This window comes from Corythoichthys intestinalis, chromosome 1 (assembly GCF_030265065.1).
Source record: "Corythoichthys intestinalis isolate RoL2023-P3 chromosome 1, ASM3026506v1, whole genome shotgun sequence".
Taxonomy (NCBI): domain Eukaryota; kingdom Metazoa; phylum Chordata; class Actinopteri; order Syngnathiformes; family Syngnathidae; genus Corythoichthys; species Corythoichthys intestinalis.
In genome coordinates this window covers 27,759,870-27,778,979 of record NC_080395.1, presented here as the reverse complement: position 1 = coordinate 27,778,979, position 19,110 = coordinate 27,759,870, and positions in this window count along the sequence as shown.

Sequence of the window (19,110 nt, the reverse complement as noted above, 5' to 3'; positions counted from 1 at the left end):
ATACTTAATTTGACTTTTTGTTCATTACAATATCAATGTTACCTATGGTATTATTGAACTGTATGCTTTTTGTGTTTTTGGTTGTTATTTATTTATTTATTTATTTATTTTTGTTTAAATTTATTTGTATTGAATTTATGTATTTATTAGGGCTGCCAAAAGTATCGCGTTAACGGGGGTTAATTAATTTTTTAAATTAATCACGTTAAAATATTTGATGCATTTAACGCACAGGCCCCACTCAAACAGATTAAAATGACAGCAAAGTGTCATTTCCACTTGTTACTTGTGGGTTTTTTTTTGGTGTTTTTCCGCCCTCTGCTGGCGCTTGGGTGCGACTGATTTTATGGGTTTAAGCACCATAATTATTATTGACATCAACAATGTCGAGCTACGAGTTTATTTTTTGATTGAAAATTTTACAAACTTTATTAAAACGAAAACATTAAGAGGTTTTAATATAAAATTTCTATAACTTGTACTAACATTTATCTTTTAAGAACTACAAGTCTTTCTATCCATGGATTGCTTTAACAGAATGTTAATTATGTTAATGCCATCTTGTTGATTTATTGTTATAATACACAAATACAGTACTTATGTACAGTATGTTGAATGTATATATCCGTCTTGTGTCTTATTTTTCCATTCCAACAATAATTTAAAGAAAAATATGGCATATTTTATAGATGGTTTAAATTGCGATTAATTACGATTAATTAATTTCTAAGCTGTGATTAACTTGATTACAAATTTTAATCATTTGACAGTCCTAGTATTTATTTATTTTTCGTGTGTGTCTTGCTGTGTGGTTTGTTTCGTTAGTGATGCATGCGTGGTCTGTGTGAAATATATGAAGGACTTGCTCACTTTTCTTGTTCTTATACCAGATGGACCATTAATATGATTAATCGAATTTTTATTTTTGTTTTGGCTGAGATGTATTGATTGATGTACTTGTATTAAAAAGGTCAAATAAAAAGATGTAAATGTGCTGACTGCTTTACGGATTACGTCACTTCACCCTTTCCCCATTCATTATAAAGACGGAAGTCGATGCAACAGCTTTCGCGCGAATGTTGCAAAGATGGCAGAGCAACGAAAGAGACAAAATGTTTGGTCAGCGGAGGAAAAAAAAGAGAGGCTACCAGGATATACAGAATAAACACTGGCCCGGCTTTCACTCGCTTGTGTGACACCCCCACCCCCAACAAAACTTTTTTCCAGGACAAACCGACACAAACAATTGACATAATTTTTACCCATTTTAAATCAAAAGGGGGGGCTGGTTGACCTCAAATTGACCTATAAAAGAATTATTGATATCGCAAAAACAGTAGCAGCTCAAATATATTTATATAACAAGCACAAAGCTAGCACAAACGAATGACATAATTTTTCTATAAATTTGCGTCTGATAGGCGGACCAACTTCAGAGAAGTGTGAATAACACCCAAACCTCTTGCAAAAGGTGGTGGTGGGGGGGTGTTATTGTGTGAAGTGGGGACACAGGTAAAAAAGAAAAAGTATTGAAAGTGTGTCTCCACATCATCACAATTGCAAAGGTGCAAAACCGTTTGAAGTTGTAATGGAAAGTCATCGTTAAAACTAAGGGGCTGTTTACATGGTGACTCTCCGAGAATACGAAAATTTTTTAAATTTGCATTTATATGGCTCCGTCTCCATTCGAACAATGTCGCAATTCCGCGTGAAAACCATGTAGTATTCATGCCAGGCCCTAGGACGCAGTGCAAATTTACAAGGCGACAGCCAATGATGCACTTTGATCCCTACAACCTCCTCAGCCCGGAAGACAACATACCCGCCCACTCCAAGCAATATGGCATTTTTCTTTTGCTCCAAAAGGCACAAAATTCGAAACATTCAACATATTTAAATTAAAAATATTATTAAAAAAAAAAAGTAAATTAAAGCCGACGTTCCGCCATATTTGCTGTTTTTAATGTTTAGTAGCACTGCTGCGCACGCCCAATGTGACGTGTGCGAGTGCTGACATTATCAGCGCGGGAGCTTTCCATTGATATGGATGCGGAGCAAGTCCCCCCCAAGCCCCTGCAATCGAATCCTTCCACTTTCGAGCCTGGATTCAGTGGTTTGCGTCTTCGCCTTCCGTTTTCGCTGACACCATATGAAGGCGAGGACAATCTGCAACACAGTCATTGCGTCTTGGTGTCGCAGAGTCGCCATGTAAACTGCTCCTAAGTTTTTTTGTCCTTTGCCTTTATCGGATTTAAAATATGCATTAGTCCAACATTAAATTTCAGAGGACAGAGAAAGATGAAAGTAACGTGATGCATTACTTGCTGGCATTGTTACATTTCTACACATTAGGGGTATTAGTCACTATTAGCTATTCTTGGGGTCACCTTGGAAAAGGGGACGCCGTCACATGGCATCACTCCGCATACTTAGTCCTTTAGGATACCCTTGACCAAAAAAAAAAAAAAAAAAAAAAAAAAAAAAAAAATACTCTCCATTCACGTGGACCTGGATATATTCCCTATGCTTCTCCTACTTCCTCTCAGTATGAATGTATACCACCTGTCAGGTATTAATTACCGTATTTTTCGGACTATAGGTCGCACCTGAGTATAAGTCGCACCAGCCCAAAAATGTGCAATGAAGAGGAAAAAAAAAACATTTAAGTCACATTTTTTGGGGAAATTTACTTGATAAAATCCAACACATTGAACAGATATGTCATCTTGAAAGGCAATTTAAAATAAAATTACAATAGAGAACAACATGCCGAAAAAGTGTACAGTATGATAATGTTACATGATGCATGAACAACGAAACGCGAACGTGGCTGGTATGTTAACATAACATAGCTCTTAAGAGTTATTCAGATAACAATAGCAAAAAGAACATGCTAACAAGTTTACCAAACCATCAGTGTCACTCCAAAACACCAAAATAACATGTGAAATGATGATAATGTGTTAAAGGGATCCTCTATTTTTAAGACAAGTAATTCTTAAAAGATAAATGTTAGTATGAGTTATAATAATTTGATATTAGAACCCCTCTTAATGTTTTCGTTTTAATATAATTTGTAAAATTATTTTAAGTGATAGGTCGCCATCCTTATTACGTTGCAGTGCGTGACGTCACTGGTCCCGTTGCCGAAATTCCTGCGTGTCACTCGTTAGCTTTCCCAACATATCGTCAGTTCTACCCTTCCTATTTGAACCAGATCTGAAAAGTGAAGAGCAGGACAGCACTGTCGGTCGTTCACAAGACGAGCTTCAGGGAAAAATGCGTGCAGTTAATACCTGATAAGACAAAAGTTGGGCAAAACTGGTGATGCGAGAGTGTATGCTGTTTGGAACTCTGGTTGGGAGCGAGAATGTATGCTGTTTGGAACTCCGGTTTTATTAGCAGATATTCAAGGTAAGCATATTGCGTTTTCAAACTTATCCCAATATAATTATGTTGATTGTTAACATCCAGAGCTGTCGTGTGCTTTACATACAGTACAGGCCAAAGAGCACACCTTGTGTAATCCATGTCTTGTACATTGTAATGAGTGGTAGCTAGGATATGTGTATGAAAGTACCAAAAAGGGGAGAAGCTTCCACTATGCACATTTATTCATAAAAAAATAATATTTCCACCTTGACCACTCTTCACTCGGGAGCTCAGCAGTAAGCAAACACGCGTTCCCTGACGAACTCCAACATTGTTGTGAGGTCCACGTCAGAGTCACTGTCGTCACTGTAGCGTGCCATAGTGCTTTAATTATTTAGTATGATTTGGGGAAAACTCCCACAAAGAATAGTCAACATAAAAGATAGCAATAGTAATCCAAATCCGCGTTTTTTACTCACTCGAAAGATCCAGGAATTAGACTGATCCCAGGGCAATGTTGCAGCCGTCGATTCCACAAAATAGACTGATCCGAAAAGCCGCTGTGGGACCGACGAATCAAAAAAATGGACAGATCCGAAACCAATATTGCAGACGTGGAGGGACCGTCGGATCCAGAAAATAGACGGATCCCTTACTTGACTGAGGATCCAGGAAAAATGTTTGGGCGCCAGTTGTAATGAGTGGTGGGTAGGGTACGTGCATACAGGGACCAAAAAGGGGGAGAAGCTTCCACTTATGCACATTTATTCACTAAAACTAATAATTCCACATTGACCACTCACTTCACTCCCCTTGTTTCCATTTGACTGGAAATAGCATCCAAAAGCAGCACATCGTGGGATTTTACTTCGCGAGTTTAGGCAGCAATAAGCAATTGTTAACACGATACACATTTGGAAACATACCAATAACGTCATCACTGCGAGCCTGCAAACCATGGCGCCAACTAACGGTCAAAATATTATAAAATATTGCCATTGATTTAACATTTTATGTGTTTCTAATAACATATTTTAGTACAAGAGAACAATTGTGGTTTATTAGAGCCTACATGTATTTAAGTTAGAGGATCACTTTAATAATTTCATACATATAAGTCGCTCCAGAGTATAAGTCACATCCCCAGCCAAACTATGAAAAAAACTGCGACTTATAGTCCGAAAAATACGGTACCCCATTCTGAAGGTAACTCTTGAGACTAAACTTTTTTTGCTTCAACGTGCTTTTATATACTGGTAGCTTTCAGTACATCCCTCATAAAAATACTTAGTGAAACATTTTAGTTCTTGGTTTGTTGGCCTACTTTCTGATGTATGGGTGAGTTGATTACGTTCTTAACATCTGTTTGTTCTTTAAATAATAAAATGAAGGGTGAAAATAAGTGTTTGAATTTATTTACAAGCTAAAAAATTTTTTTTGTCAGCAATTTTTTCTATTTCTTTAATTCACTTTAATTATCTTAGTGACACAACTATTGAAAGCTCATTGTAAGCATATATATTTAATATTTTTCACTCACAATATTACTGTATGTTCACACTTAACTATACAGTGAGTATCATTGGTGGAAAAAATCCAAACGTATCATGAGCTACTTGGTGGTTACAACCCTTAGTAAGTGCTGACATCCAGTAAACATTTCTCTTTTAATACTGCTCATTTTTCCAAGGTTGTTCTCATGGCGATAAGGACAATGTAGGAAAACGTGTAGTGATCAATATTTGCAAGTGTGTCTGGTCGAGAGAAGGCCCAATAAACAAGTGTCAACAAAGGCCTCAGGACCTAGCACGTTGCTTTACAGCTTGTATACACCGAATATGATGTGAAAACAGCGATTCTGTCCTTAAGAAGTCCTTAGCCAGAGCTCTGATCCGTGTTTCCTGCCTTGTTCCCAAATAAATAACAAGGCTTGTCCACTCAGCGAGAACACGAAAAAAGAGATTTGTCACTCAGGGACTTTTTTTATTTTTATGTTCTTTTTCGTGATGTGTTATTCAGGCGAACACGGGATTATGCGTGTCGCCGCTAATATGAAGCTCAAGCGCTGCTCCAGAGATGATTAGAAGCAGAGCAGGTTATGCGATGTACATAATAAGAATATTTGGGCAATATTGGGTTTATTTTGAAAGGCTTAGATTAGAACAGCAACTGGAGGGAACAGCTGACACAATACAAGTTCATACTGTAGTTGAAAGGCCAATGTATTGGTGCTGCACCAAAATCAATGATATATCTTACTTGAATACATTTTGTTAATAATAATAATAATAATAAAACTTACTTGGGTATACTTACAGTACTCTGATTTACATTTGTTTTAGAACAGTTTATTTTCAGATACAGTGGGGCGAATAAATATTTAGTCAATCACTAATTGTTCTAAAAGTTCTCCCACTTGAAAATATTACAGCGGCCTGTAATTGTCAACATGGATAAACCTCAACCATGAGAGACAGAATGTGGGAAAAAAAAAACAGAAAATCACATTGTTTGATTTTTAAAGAATTTATTTGCAAATCATGGTGGAAAATAAATGTTTGGTCAATACCAAAAGTTCATCTCAATACTTTGTTATGTACCGTTTGTTGGCAATAACGGAGGCCAAACATTTTCTGTAACTTTTCACAAGCTTTTCACACACTGTTGCTGGTACTTTGGCCCATTCCTCCATGCAGATCTCCTCTAGAGCAGTGATGTTTTGGGGCTGTTGTTGGGCAACACGGACTTTCAACTCCCTCCACAGATTTTCAAAGGGGTTGAGATCTGGAGACTGGCAATGCCACTCTTACGAAGCCACTCCTTTGTTGCCCTGGCTGCGATCCAGCCACGTCTCATCTTCAATGCCCTTGTTGATGGAAGGAGATTTTCACTCAAAATCATTCGATACATGGCCCCATTCATTCTTTCCTTTACACAGATCAGTCGCCCTGGTCCCTTTGCAGAAAAACAGCCCCAAAGCATGATGTTTCCACCCCCATGCTTCACAGTGGGTATGGTGTTTTTTTTTTTTTTAATGCAATTCAGTATTCTTTCTCCTCCAAATATGAGAACCTGTGTTTCTACCAAAAAGTTCTATTTTGGTTTCATCTGACCATAACACATTCTCCCAGTCCTCTTCTGGATCATCCAAATGCTCTCTAGCAAACCACAGACGGGCCTGGACGTGTACTTTCTTCAGCAGGCGGACACGTCTGGTAATGAAGGATTTGTGTCCCTGATGGCGCATTGTGTTACTGATAGTAGCCTTTGTTACTGTGGTCCCATCTCTCTGTAGGTCATTCACTTGGTCCCCCCGTGTGGTTCTGGGATTTTTTTCTCACTGTTCTTGTTATCATTTTGACGCCACGGGGTGAGACCTTGCATGGAGCCCCAGATCGAGAGAGATTATCAGTGGTCTTGTATGTCTTCCATTTTCTAATAATTGCTCCCACAGTTGATTTCTTTACACCAAGCATTTTACCTACTGCAGATTCAGCCTTCCCAGTCTGGTGCAGGTCTACAATTTTGTCTTTGGTGTCCTTCAACAGCTCTTTGGTCTTGGCCATAGTGGAGTTTGAAGTGTGACTGACTGACCTTGTGGACAGGTGTCTTTTATACAGATAATGAGTGGAGCCAGTCCACTCATAAGTCCATAAGTCATGACTATATGCGTGATTTTGAAGAAAGCTAGTCACAGACATGTGTAGACACTGTGTATAATCATCACACAACTTTATATTGTCTTACCTTTACTTGTCTGTTAGACTATTTAAAGGGAACCTAAGACCACCCTGCACCGTCATCAACAATGGCGACCTACTAGTTAAACTAATTTTACAAATTGTATAAAAACGAAAACATCAAGAGGGGGTTTCAATATCAAATTATTTAAATTCATAATAACGTTTATCTTTTAAGAACTACAAGCCTTTCTATTGTGGATCCCTTTAAGAATATATTAGATCTGATAGAACTTTTGCACTGGTTGTGATTAGGGCAGAAAATATAGCCGCCATCTCTGATTTTCTACTTCATACGATTAAATATGATACACATATTTTACAAACAAGGCTTTGTAAATGTATCCAGTGTGAATGATGGGATGTATGTGGCATGCATTAGCTTTAAATAATATTAGCTTTGGCCACTCGACGTGACAAAAGATAGTGCAAATGGGCTCTTTCGACTATGGGAAGTGCAACGTGCTGATATGTTGTGTGTTACGCGCTTGGCTGCCCCTGTTGCATCAACAATAATTGATTCTTTTCAATGATTTAAAAAAAGGACTGAAGTCCCTGCTGGCATTGCTCCATGTTGAAAAAGTGGACTACACACGTGTCACGCATGGCTCACCTCCACTGATATGCTTTTTTTGGGTAATTCAATACAGCTTTTCTGCATCCGACCAAGCTGATTAACTTCCAGCAGCGTCTCCTCCCCTTGCTGCATTTTCTTTTTTCAACATACTTGTCAACACCTCCTGCACACACACGAGCGCAAACCTCCGCACACACCCAAACACTCATAGTCGGATATACTCGCCTGTCTCACCTTGGTTACTTTTGGGTTTATGTTTGGAATTTTTGGAGTTTTTGCAAAGGGAGTTCTATGAGTATTTCCATATGGAAAAGTGAAATACATGACTCAAGTAAATAATAAACAATTTCACATGAAGAAAAACTTATAATCCAGGAACAGAAGTATAATCCGTGTTGTCACAGATTACTTAAAGTAATTTGATTATTAGTTACGCCTCAAAAAGGTAATCTAGTTGCTTTACTGATTACTTTATCATCAAATTAACTAAGTTACTTTAAAAGTAATTTATCAGTTACTTTTTACCATTTTTATTGCTTTGCTGAATCAACACCTACTGTCAAAAAATTCTGAACTTTTTAAAATAAAGACCTGGCCGTTAAAATTCTGTCTATAAAATTTGTAAACCGAATAAACAAACAACAAAAATGAACAAAATGAACAAGAATGTCAAGGATTGGGGCACACACGGCTGGACTCAAATGCACGAGACAAGAGATTATCACTGTCCAATAAACATTTAATTCAGGAAAAGGGACGTGATGACAAAATTCAAAGTTCCAACACAAACAGTCAAAGGCAAAAACATAGCAAGGCAAAAAACTTAACTTCAAGGTTGGCTGTGGCGTAGATTCCAAATGATCTCTAAACAATGAAAACGCACTGGCAAATGACAACAGACAAGAAGGGTTTTTAAGGAGTGCATCTAATAGGAACCAGGTGCAGGCACTCAGGTGATTAAGGGAGGATGACAAAGCTGACTGAAGTGAACAGAGAGTACCCTACCAAAATAAAACAGGATATGAAATGACTAAATCAGTACCGCTGACGGCGGCTTGTAACAAAGAATCTTTCAAAGTATTTCATAATGGGCCCAAATTATTTTTTGAACAGATCATGTGACTAGCACCTTATAGATGGTCCTTTGCTTTGCTTTAGCCATAACTACACCTGAGGAGAAAAGATGGATATGCAGAATTTCTTTAAACGTTCTTGTTGAATACAATGCCAAAGTGCAAAGCAGTTCCTGTAGAAAGTTCAATTTCTTAACTGTCATTGGAAATGAAAGAGGCAGGAGCTGCAGATATGACCAGGAAGCGACTATGGCGGAATTCAAAGTGTTTTTTGAAGATAGGTCAAGTTCCCAGTTTTGCCTTAAAAACATTTAAATTCCTCATTACTAGAGGAGCAAAGAACGTCACTAAAAGCTTTTTTTAAACGGGAAGCGATGTTTTCGCGCGTGTGGGCCATCGTCCAAACAGCAGCTGTATAATTTTTGAAGGTTCCTCCCATGAAACAGGCCTCGATTGATATGTGGGATACCATATTGGCCCGAATATAAGACGGCCTTGATTATAAGACGACCCCCTCTTTTTCAAGACTCAAGTTTGTAAAACGACTTTTTGAACACCAAATTAATTTTTATACAGAAAATAATTACAGTACATCTGAAACAAATGATTATACCAATATATTTGAGAGAAAAAGCATGTTATTTTGCCTCATTCAAATCTTAATATCTGAACATTTAAATATGTAAACTAAAGTGCAATCACATTCGTAAATGAATGGCTTCTGCTTTTTGAAATGGAAATAAACCAATCTATTGTGACAAAACAACATTGCAATAGCTGCATTAACCATCAAAGTGAAGTCTAACTGTGACTGTAGTCTTGAAACAAATCTGAATAAGGAAAAACATTGCAATAAAATAATGCAAACTGGTTAAACTTGAGAGTAGCTGAGAAATGTCATGACAGAACATCGCTTAAATTATATCTGGCGCCATCTAGTTTCGTGAATAGGTTTAATGTCTAGACCGCGAATATAAGACGACCCCTGCTTTTTCAGTCTTATTTCAATGCAAAAAAACACCGTCTTATATTCGGGCCAATATGGTATATTCGTAGCAAACAATCAATCCAGTGCGCCAGGTTACTTTTTTACAATACATTGGTCACTTTTTTTTTTTTTTGTTCTGCCGCCCTCCACCATGAAAACACAATGGATGCATCCAACCATCACAGTGACCTCCTAGTGAAGCAGAAGAAAGTAGTCAATTGATTCTGCTTCGTCGAATGAAGATCTTCTGTCAGGTTCGCCTGAGTTTATCAGCACCGGACTAGGCTCAATTGTTATAAAACTGTGGCTTGCATTACAAATTAGGCAAGCGGAGATTAAAGAGTTACTGTATAAGAAAGATTAGTTTTAATAAAAGAGCTCAAAACCGAAAATGCCATGCTTAAAGAGCATATGACACCAGAAAAAAAGTCTTAAATGGCATTATTATGTGAATTAGAATCATATTTTGAGACGATTCGACTATATACAACAATTTAGCAAAGCGCAGATGACGAGAAATTAGTCTTTTAATCTGCTGGTTAGCCACGCCTACCATTATAGGGCTTTAGCGTCCCCAACAGGTGGATGACGTCAGCGGTAGACTGGGCTCATCGGTTTTACTATTCAGCCCATTGAGGGGGAATTGTTCAGAACAAGGAAAACGCGACGAAGAGAGCCGCAAAATGTCATTGTTTCAGTCTCTCTACTCCCAATATTTTTACAGGATATTCTTTTTATCCAAGTATTTTTCCCCAATAGATATATAAATGGCTTGAGAAGGACCAGTCAGCCCGTCGAGGAGGAACTATTCACAATGAGGAAAACGCGACGAAGAGAGCGGCAAAATGTCATTGTTTCTGTCTCTTTACTTCAATATTTTTACAGGATATTCTTTTTACCTAAGTACTTTCCCCAATTGCTAAATAAATGGCATGGTCATGACAAATAACAATCTTGTGCTAAATGGAATATAAAATAATAAAAATCCATTTATTCAAGACGACATGGCAAAATTACTCCATAATGATCAAAACTGTCGACTTCACCTTTACTGTCACACCTCCCGAACGATATTTTATGACACCTAAATCGGACATATGTAATTTCCCTTCCCCGACTTCAGAGAATGTAAAAAGACCAGAAGGAGTGACAGCTAGCCGACATGCTAACCCGAACCGAGGGACGTTTCAAAGTCTTCGAAGTGGAAAATCACACATAACTAGCCTGGATTATTTGACATGACGACCCGGTTGTCGAGTTTCTTTGCGGATCGGCAAACCGCCCGGCGGAGAGCAATTTACAGTTCGTTCCCTGGAGGAGGGTGGCTGGAGTTGTTGTGCAGCTAACGTGCTAACAGCTAACTGCTAATGAGCATCAGGATAGCTTTTTACATGCCTATCAATGATCAAACGTAAGTAGTCCTTTATTTAAAGGAATTTTATAGTGTTTACTTTGTAATCACTGTATTCGTATTTGACATAATACAAAACAAGATGTTTACTCACTTCCTTGTAAGTCCAATGGTCCCACAGTAAATATCCACGGTGAATGGGAACCTTTTGAAACTCCAAAAAGACGCATACGCCTCTCCCGCATACAGAATGATTTTTCTGCAGCCGTTTGGCTGGCGTGATGCAAAAAATAAAATTATTAATCCGCAAAATCAGCTGAATCCTTCGTCCTCATACACAACAGTACACTGTATAGTGAAGAGAACGTCTTGTACCGTACACGTCACAGCGCCCTCCTCCTCAATGAGAGACCGAAGCCGGAAGTCACTCATTTTCATGGCGCGGGATTCAAAAAACTAAATAAATATAGCGATCGCTTCCACACACATCCAAGCGGTCCATATCATTCAGGGGCATAAAATACCGCGTGTATTATGAAATAAACATGCTTTTTCGTGTCACAGGCACTTTAATGCCTCACTCGAGTCGGAAAAACATGAAAAAATCGTATTTTTGCATTAAGACCTACGGTATGAACCTAGCCTTTATGTATCCCAATGCAATGATCACTGTATTTTCGTAATATTGTGGGCAGTGTGGCTCAGGTGGCATAGTGCCCATCTTCCAACCTGTAGGTTGTGGATTTGATCCTCCACCATTCTGACTATGTCTAAGTGGACAATTAACTGAAACCCTGGCTGATGTTGTTGCATTGTCATCAGTATGGTAATGTGAAGACTGTGTCAAAGCAGTTTTTTTTTTTTTTAACCTGTCCTGTTCAGCTGCTTAGACACAGAAAATAGAAATCTGAATGATGTATTGACTAAACAAGTTATCGCTCATGCTTCTTGATTGTATGTCCAACATAGTTTTTTTTATTATCGTGTTTTGTTTCTTGACAGCATTGAACAAAGTTGTCGTTGACTACTTGACGGTCTGAATGGGACAGGTCGCATAAAAGTGGACCATTTCAAATCCGATCTAGGTCACTTTCGTATGTGGTTACAATCCGAACTGGGCCGCATTTTTCCAGAATGCGGCTGCGGTCTGAACTGTCAAGTCCCCCAAATCAGAATTCATGCAGCAATTGCGTCAGCAGAGCGAGAAAGACAGGGTGCTACGTTAGCTATGAAGCTGTGCATTAGCATTAGCGCCGAGCTTCAACGTAGCTTTTAGGGAAGAGGCGAGCTTGAACACAGTCATAAAAAAATGAAATGGGGGTTATCTGTGCTCCAAATGAGAAATATTTCAAGATTGCTTACACGGATGAAAGTTGGGGTAAACTGTCTGTATATGTGTGTGTCATCCACGCATAGTGCATGCATGCTATCAATCCATACAAACTTTGAATATAAGACTAAACGGGAATTATTTGTGTCTGTTATTTGTGTCGTCTTTTTGGAAATCAAAATATGATCACCCTAGAATGCCGTTGAGCCAGCATTTGTTTTGATGCTCCTGCACATGCGGGTCAGTTTGCACAGTGCACCTCGGACTGCGAATTACTGTGTTGGAGTGATACTTTAAGGGGCTCACCTGACCAAGGCAGTCTGGAAGGGCCCGCCCAAAAAACAGATTTGACAAAAAAAAAAATTGTGCATTAAGACCTGCGATTTGAACCTAGCCTAAGAATTTTCAGACAAACACGTCTTAACTGATCACATCTCATCAAGCGTAAAAAAAAAAAAAAAAAAAAAACTTGCCATTTTAAAACAATAAAATTCACAATAAAAAGAGCAGTCTAAAATTATGACTGATGCATTATTTATTTTATCATATAAAAATGTTATTCCATGTTTGATTTGAAGAAAAAAAAAATCCTTGTAATATTATTAGTTTTATTCTCATAAAATCCTGACTTTCTTGTCAAAATTCTTTTTAGTATTGTAATTTATTGTCGTAACACATTTTTTAAAATTGTTTTTGTTGTAGATAGTACAATTCCTTTTCAAAATATTTCATTAGTTTTAATTTTACAAACTTTTTCTCATTGTAATAAAACTCGGCCGAACTGAAATGTTTATTCTAAAAAAAATCCTCTGATTCGTGTTTACTCGTCAAATGAAAAGTCAAACTTTATTATTTTTAAGAGTATTAAGACACTATTAGGCTTTATTATGGTCATAATTTTTTGTCAAGTCTTGTATGAACTATATATTTGTAAATTTTTTAGTGTGGCTTATACAATGATTATAATGTGTGAATCCTTTGAAAATATATATTTTAAAATTTTGAATAGCAGGCAATGGAAAATAAACCATAAAAATAAATAGTATATATTAAAAAAAAATCAAATAAAATTGATGCATCAAATTTAGTGTGACTTCCATGTTCGCATTCATCCGTGCATATTATTGTAATACTTTTTTTGCAATACTTTTTTTTACTATAATTCTTTTTTTCCCCTTTTTACTTTGGCTTATAAACTCCTGACTATAAAGTGTGAATCCCATATGTTTTAAATCTTGAATAATAACAGACAGCGGAATAATTCAATATAAATAAATAATACTTAAAAAAATAATAATAATAAAAAAAAATGATGGATCAAATGCGGTGCAGCTTCCATGTTCGCGTTCACTCGCGCCAGTAAACAAGAACGGGGAGTTATTTTAGAAATGAAGCAATTAAGCAGTTCCAAAATGAACACAACCCCCTTGTAAATCAGCACATGGCCGTGTCATTTGCATGCCTTTGAATAACTCATCTCCGAGGGGACTTCCTTCAGATACAATTCTCAGTGCCATGCAACTCTTTGTTTAAAACAAATAAACAAAAGCATCAACACCACCTCCTTCCTAAAAAAAAAAAAAAACCTCCCCTGACCTCCATCTGACTGACAGTAACGATGACACCTCCTATGTCGGATAAAGAGTCGATTGGAGCTTTTGTTTTCATCTTAATTAGAGCCTTCATCCATCACGGCTGTGGCATTTTCATTCATCCGGCTGATTGGGGACATGACAAATGAATGTGGGAATAAACGGAGTGTCGGCCTTGACGAGGGAGATGGATGTTGTCTCAGCGGGATGTGGAGTGGTAGTACAGTTACTGCTGGCGAGTAGCCAGAGCTTCTGGTCTTGGTGCATCACTCCGAGGACCTGAAATCAGTTCTTGTCTTTCCCCCTACCCCAAAAAAATACATGTGCTAAACAACCATGGTGTATGCCAATGCACTTGCTGGGATTTCAATTCAATTCAATTCAATTCAATTCAATTCAATTCAATTCAATTCAATTCACCTCAATTCAATTCAATTCAATTCCTTTATTGTCATTGCAATTCTTGGGAAACCAATCGTAGTGGCTCCTTCGAAGTATTTTGAAACCAGTTTGCCTCAAAAAATGAAAGTAATCAATGGGTTCAAAGTGTTCAAACTTGCCCATCAAAATGCAGCTAAGTACTGTTGATGGTACGTAAACAGTTTCACGATTAATTTTCTTGTAAGTGAAAAATATGTTAAAGATATATTTTATGAAAAAATAATGATAATACCAACATTTTAAGGTAGTACAAAGTAGAACAAAAATTAGCGTCAGTGAGGATTGCTAAAGCGATCAGTTCAATACCAGTTTTTATTAATTCATCATCTTATTAATGTGAAAACTTTCTCATAAAAACACATCAACCAACAATTTTAGGGGCCGTTTACATGGTAACTCTCCGAGAATACGAAAAATTTCAAATTTGCATTTGCATTTGCGTCTCCATTTGAACAATGTTGCAATTCCGCATGAAAACGATGTAGTATTCACGCCAGATCCTAGGAGGCAGTGCAGATTTACAGGGCGACAGAGAATGATGCACTTTGACCCCACCAAGCTCCCTCAGCCCGGAAAAAAATATGCCCGCCCACTCGAAGCAATGTCATTTTTCATTGTTCAAAAAGGCACAAAAATTGAAACATTCAACATATCTAATTTAAAAATATTATTAAAACAGTACATTAAAGCCGACATTCCGCCATATTTGCTGTTTTTAATGTTTAGTAGCACCGCTGCGCACGCCCAATGTGACGTGTACGAGTGCTGACGTTGACGGCGCGGTCTCGCGCCGCAGGAGCCTTTGATATGAATGAGCAAATCATTCAATATTACAAAATACTGTATGTAGTCAGTTCCGTGGAATCTCACTACTTACATACATTATGATACATAGTATTTAACATTGCTGTCAACTGAGCACCACCTGGTGTTGTGTTAGCTCTGATGGTGGGGGAAGATGCCGGTCTGACTCGGTAGACCATATTGTGAGGGTATGTGGGGAAGAAATGGTGACCCCCAGTTAGTAGGAGTTTCTACCTCTGGCAGAACTTCACCCACATCTCAAGAAGGATGATTCGGAGGACACTGAGGCCACATTTACACAACAACAATCTTACGCAATAACGCAAAAGTGGCGTTTTGACGTTATTTTAATACTGCGTTTACAAGACCATTATGTGTGGGGAAAACTGCGTGCACACAGAAGCCAAAAGTGCATGAAACCTCCAATTTGCCGATGTAGTATGCATTCCCAATGTGCAGGTGGCAACACCACCAAAACTTGATTCTTCTTCTTCTGCGGTTTCTTCTTTCGTCCTGGTCAAATAACAACATGGCTAAACGCATCAGGCAGAGTAATAAATGAGTTTCTGTAATTAGAATAGTGAATAGTTGACTAGATTCTAGAATAATGTTGAATGTAGTTGGGCCATGTACAAGGTTGCTACTTGAAGACATTTTTTTATTTTTTATTTTTATTTTTTAAATTTATTTATTTATTTATTTATTTATTTTTTGTCTTCATAGTATACACTGGTGGAATGTCCACATGCACTGACGTCATCAGTATCTTCATACCTTTCACTGAAAACTATATTGGAGCGTTATTGCCACCTACTGTTTTGGAGTACGAAAGTCAGTTGTCACCCAAAATTCACTTTTAAAGGGTGTGAAAACGCAAAGGGGGTGTGAGACATCAATAGAACTGTTATGTGCCAAGATAACAAATATTGATAAAGTTAACAAAAAAATCAACCACATTAATGAGCAATTATCGAAAATAGATCGAAAATGACGAACATTTCCGAAAGTGTTCCGGAAACAGCCGAATGGGGCGGGGACGTCACTACAAGTGAATGAAAGTCGAGGCGGAGCCAGGTGCCATTGTTTTTTATCGACGAGAGAGTAGCGTTCGGGTTTGTTTGACCAAAACATCACTAAAATGGTTCAAAACTGCTGTGCTATGTGGTGTACAAATAGTTATATACTAATAGTTATACTAATATTTATCAGAATATAGTATCCATGAGTTCCCCAACGCGAAAAAAAAAGCTGGACTACGCAGACAATGGGTAAAGTTCGTCCGTGCAAAAAGGGCTAGTTTTCTAGACCCAGCCATCGGCATGGTTTTCTGTGGTGCACATTTTCCACCTGAAAGCTTCTAGAACTATAGACAAGTGAAATCGGGTTTTGCTAAAAGATTGCTGCTCAAAGCGGATACCCACCATACACGCGCAGCCACCTAAATGTCCCGAGATATCAGGAAAGAGGACGATGACTGGCAAAGGAGGCTAAGGCTAAGCAAAGGAGGGGAGCAGCCAAGCTCGAAATGGCCAGAGTGAGTACTCCTTTATAATTAAAAAAAAAAAAAATCACGCATTGGATACAGGACTGGACACATGTATAAATTATCGCTCATAAAATATATAGAACAAATCCTCTGATCCCATTCTTATTTGTGTCTGTTGGCAGAGCGAAAAGCTATGATAGCGCAATAAATGATAATTATTCTATACATTACTTTATTTTGCGGTCACGGTGTATCAGCTTCACAAAAAGAAATGCAAAACAAATCATTCGGTGTTTCCCACACGATCTGCTGCCGATGTTTCATCAGTGTCATTGCTCCCCTCAATGACCGTTTCATTATGCTGCATTGGCGTTCGTTTGGACTCAAATTGGTAACCTAAAACACCAATTAAAGCTTCGTAACTCTCCTCGTCACCATTAGATGAACATTCGTTACGTCCTTCTACATCGGATTCGTCGCTGAAACTAGAAACGAAATTGTCTGCCATCATCGCCGCCATTCAGTATTAAAGCACTGAGCCTTTTTCTTGTTGAAGAAACACCCCTCACTGTCAATTCTGAATTCTCTTTTATTGACAACGAGGGGTGTTCATGAGGGAACCTGGAATATGTGCAGAGCAGGACGAACACAATGCAACAGCATAAACAGCTCAGAACACCCCTAATCCTCCCCTCACTAGAAGGAATTATATTGATGCAGACAGGCGCTGCCCCCCTAGTGGCCAGTGGCACTCTCTTCACTTGTAATGATGTCACGCACACAATCTGCCAGATCTCGGGCACCGGTCATTTTAGTGTGACAATCGAGCCAAATTTCTCAAATTTTCTTGTGTGTAATTACACAAAGTGGCATGATATGAATACAAAAGGCATGCGTTTATGGATAAATGATGGAATATTAACATTTCCCCAGGGGTTGACATACCCTTTAAGTTGTTAACTGTTCAGACAGCAACGAGAGAGGGAAGCGTCGTCAATATTTTCACTCTGGGGGGCGTTTTCAAATTTTTGCATTTTCTGCCTCCCAAAATATTGTTGCCGTGTAAACAATAAGGCTCTCTGGAAAATTTTTGCGTTGTCAACCCCGTGGCTGTTGTCTTGTAAATGTTTACATGGTGACGCTACGAGAATATGACACATTTCATTTTTTGCATTTATATGCTTCCGTCTCCATTCCACGTGAAAACGTTGTAGTATTCATGCTAGGCCCTAGGGGGCAGTGCAGATTTAGAAGGCGACAGCCAGTTATGCACTTCCTTGACACCATCAACCTCCTCAGCCCGGAAGACAACATACCCGCCCACTCCAAGCAATTGCATTTTGATTTTTGCTCCAAAAGGCACAAAAATACAAACATTACACATATTTAATTTCAAAATGTTGTAAAAACAGTAAATTAAAGCCAACATTTTGCCATGTTTGCTGTTTTTAATGTTTAGTAGCAGCGCTGTGCACGCCCAAAGTGACGTGTGCGAGTGCTGACGTCATCGGCGTGAGAGATTGGTTGTGGAGCAAGCCCTGCAATCGAATCCTTCCACTTTGGAGCCCGGAATCAAAAGTTTGTGTTTTCGCCTTCCATTTTCGCATTCACCATATAAAGGTGAGACTATTCCGCAACACAATTGTTGCGTGTTGGTGACGAAGCGTCACCATGTAAACGGTCCCTAAGTGGAACTTGTTTCGTGCTTCCATTGTTGAAGTGGCTAACGGTAGCTGTTGTGCTCTGTGCTTGTCCTAGCGGCAATCCCAAACTCATAAGTGAGTAACAGCTCAGTTCGCTTAACAAATCAACATACAGTTTATTTTGTGGACTTGGAGAAGCTAGTTGACCTTGTCCTCCTCCAGGAAGTTAGTTATTGGTGTTTGGCTTTTAGTTTTTTTTGCCCCTCAAAAAAAACCGCAACTTTATCCTTCCACGAAAATGCGAGGAAAACATTCTTTACCATGTTACACCAGCTAATCCCATTGGTGGGATCCATAGGCAGAGTTTGACTTGTGGACTTGGAGAAGCGAGTTGACCTTGTCCTCCTCCAGGAAGTTAGTTATTGGTGTTTGGCTTTTAGTTTTTTTTGCTCCTCAAAAAAACGCAACTTTATTCTTCCCCGAAAATGCGAGGAAAACATTCTTTACCAGGTTACACCAGCTAATCCCATTGGTGGGATCCATAGGCGGAGTTTGGCTTTTGGGGCCTGGGGGGCACAACATGTTGATGACCCCGAAATGCAGTGTCAGCAATAAAATTAACTTCCAAGAATATTTATAATAATAAGTTGACGATGAGCGTCCCCCCCCCCCCATCATTCTTGAGGGGAATTCGAAATCAGGCTGCTTAGACG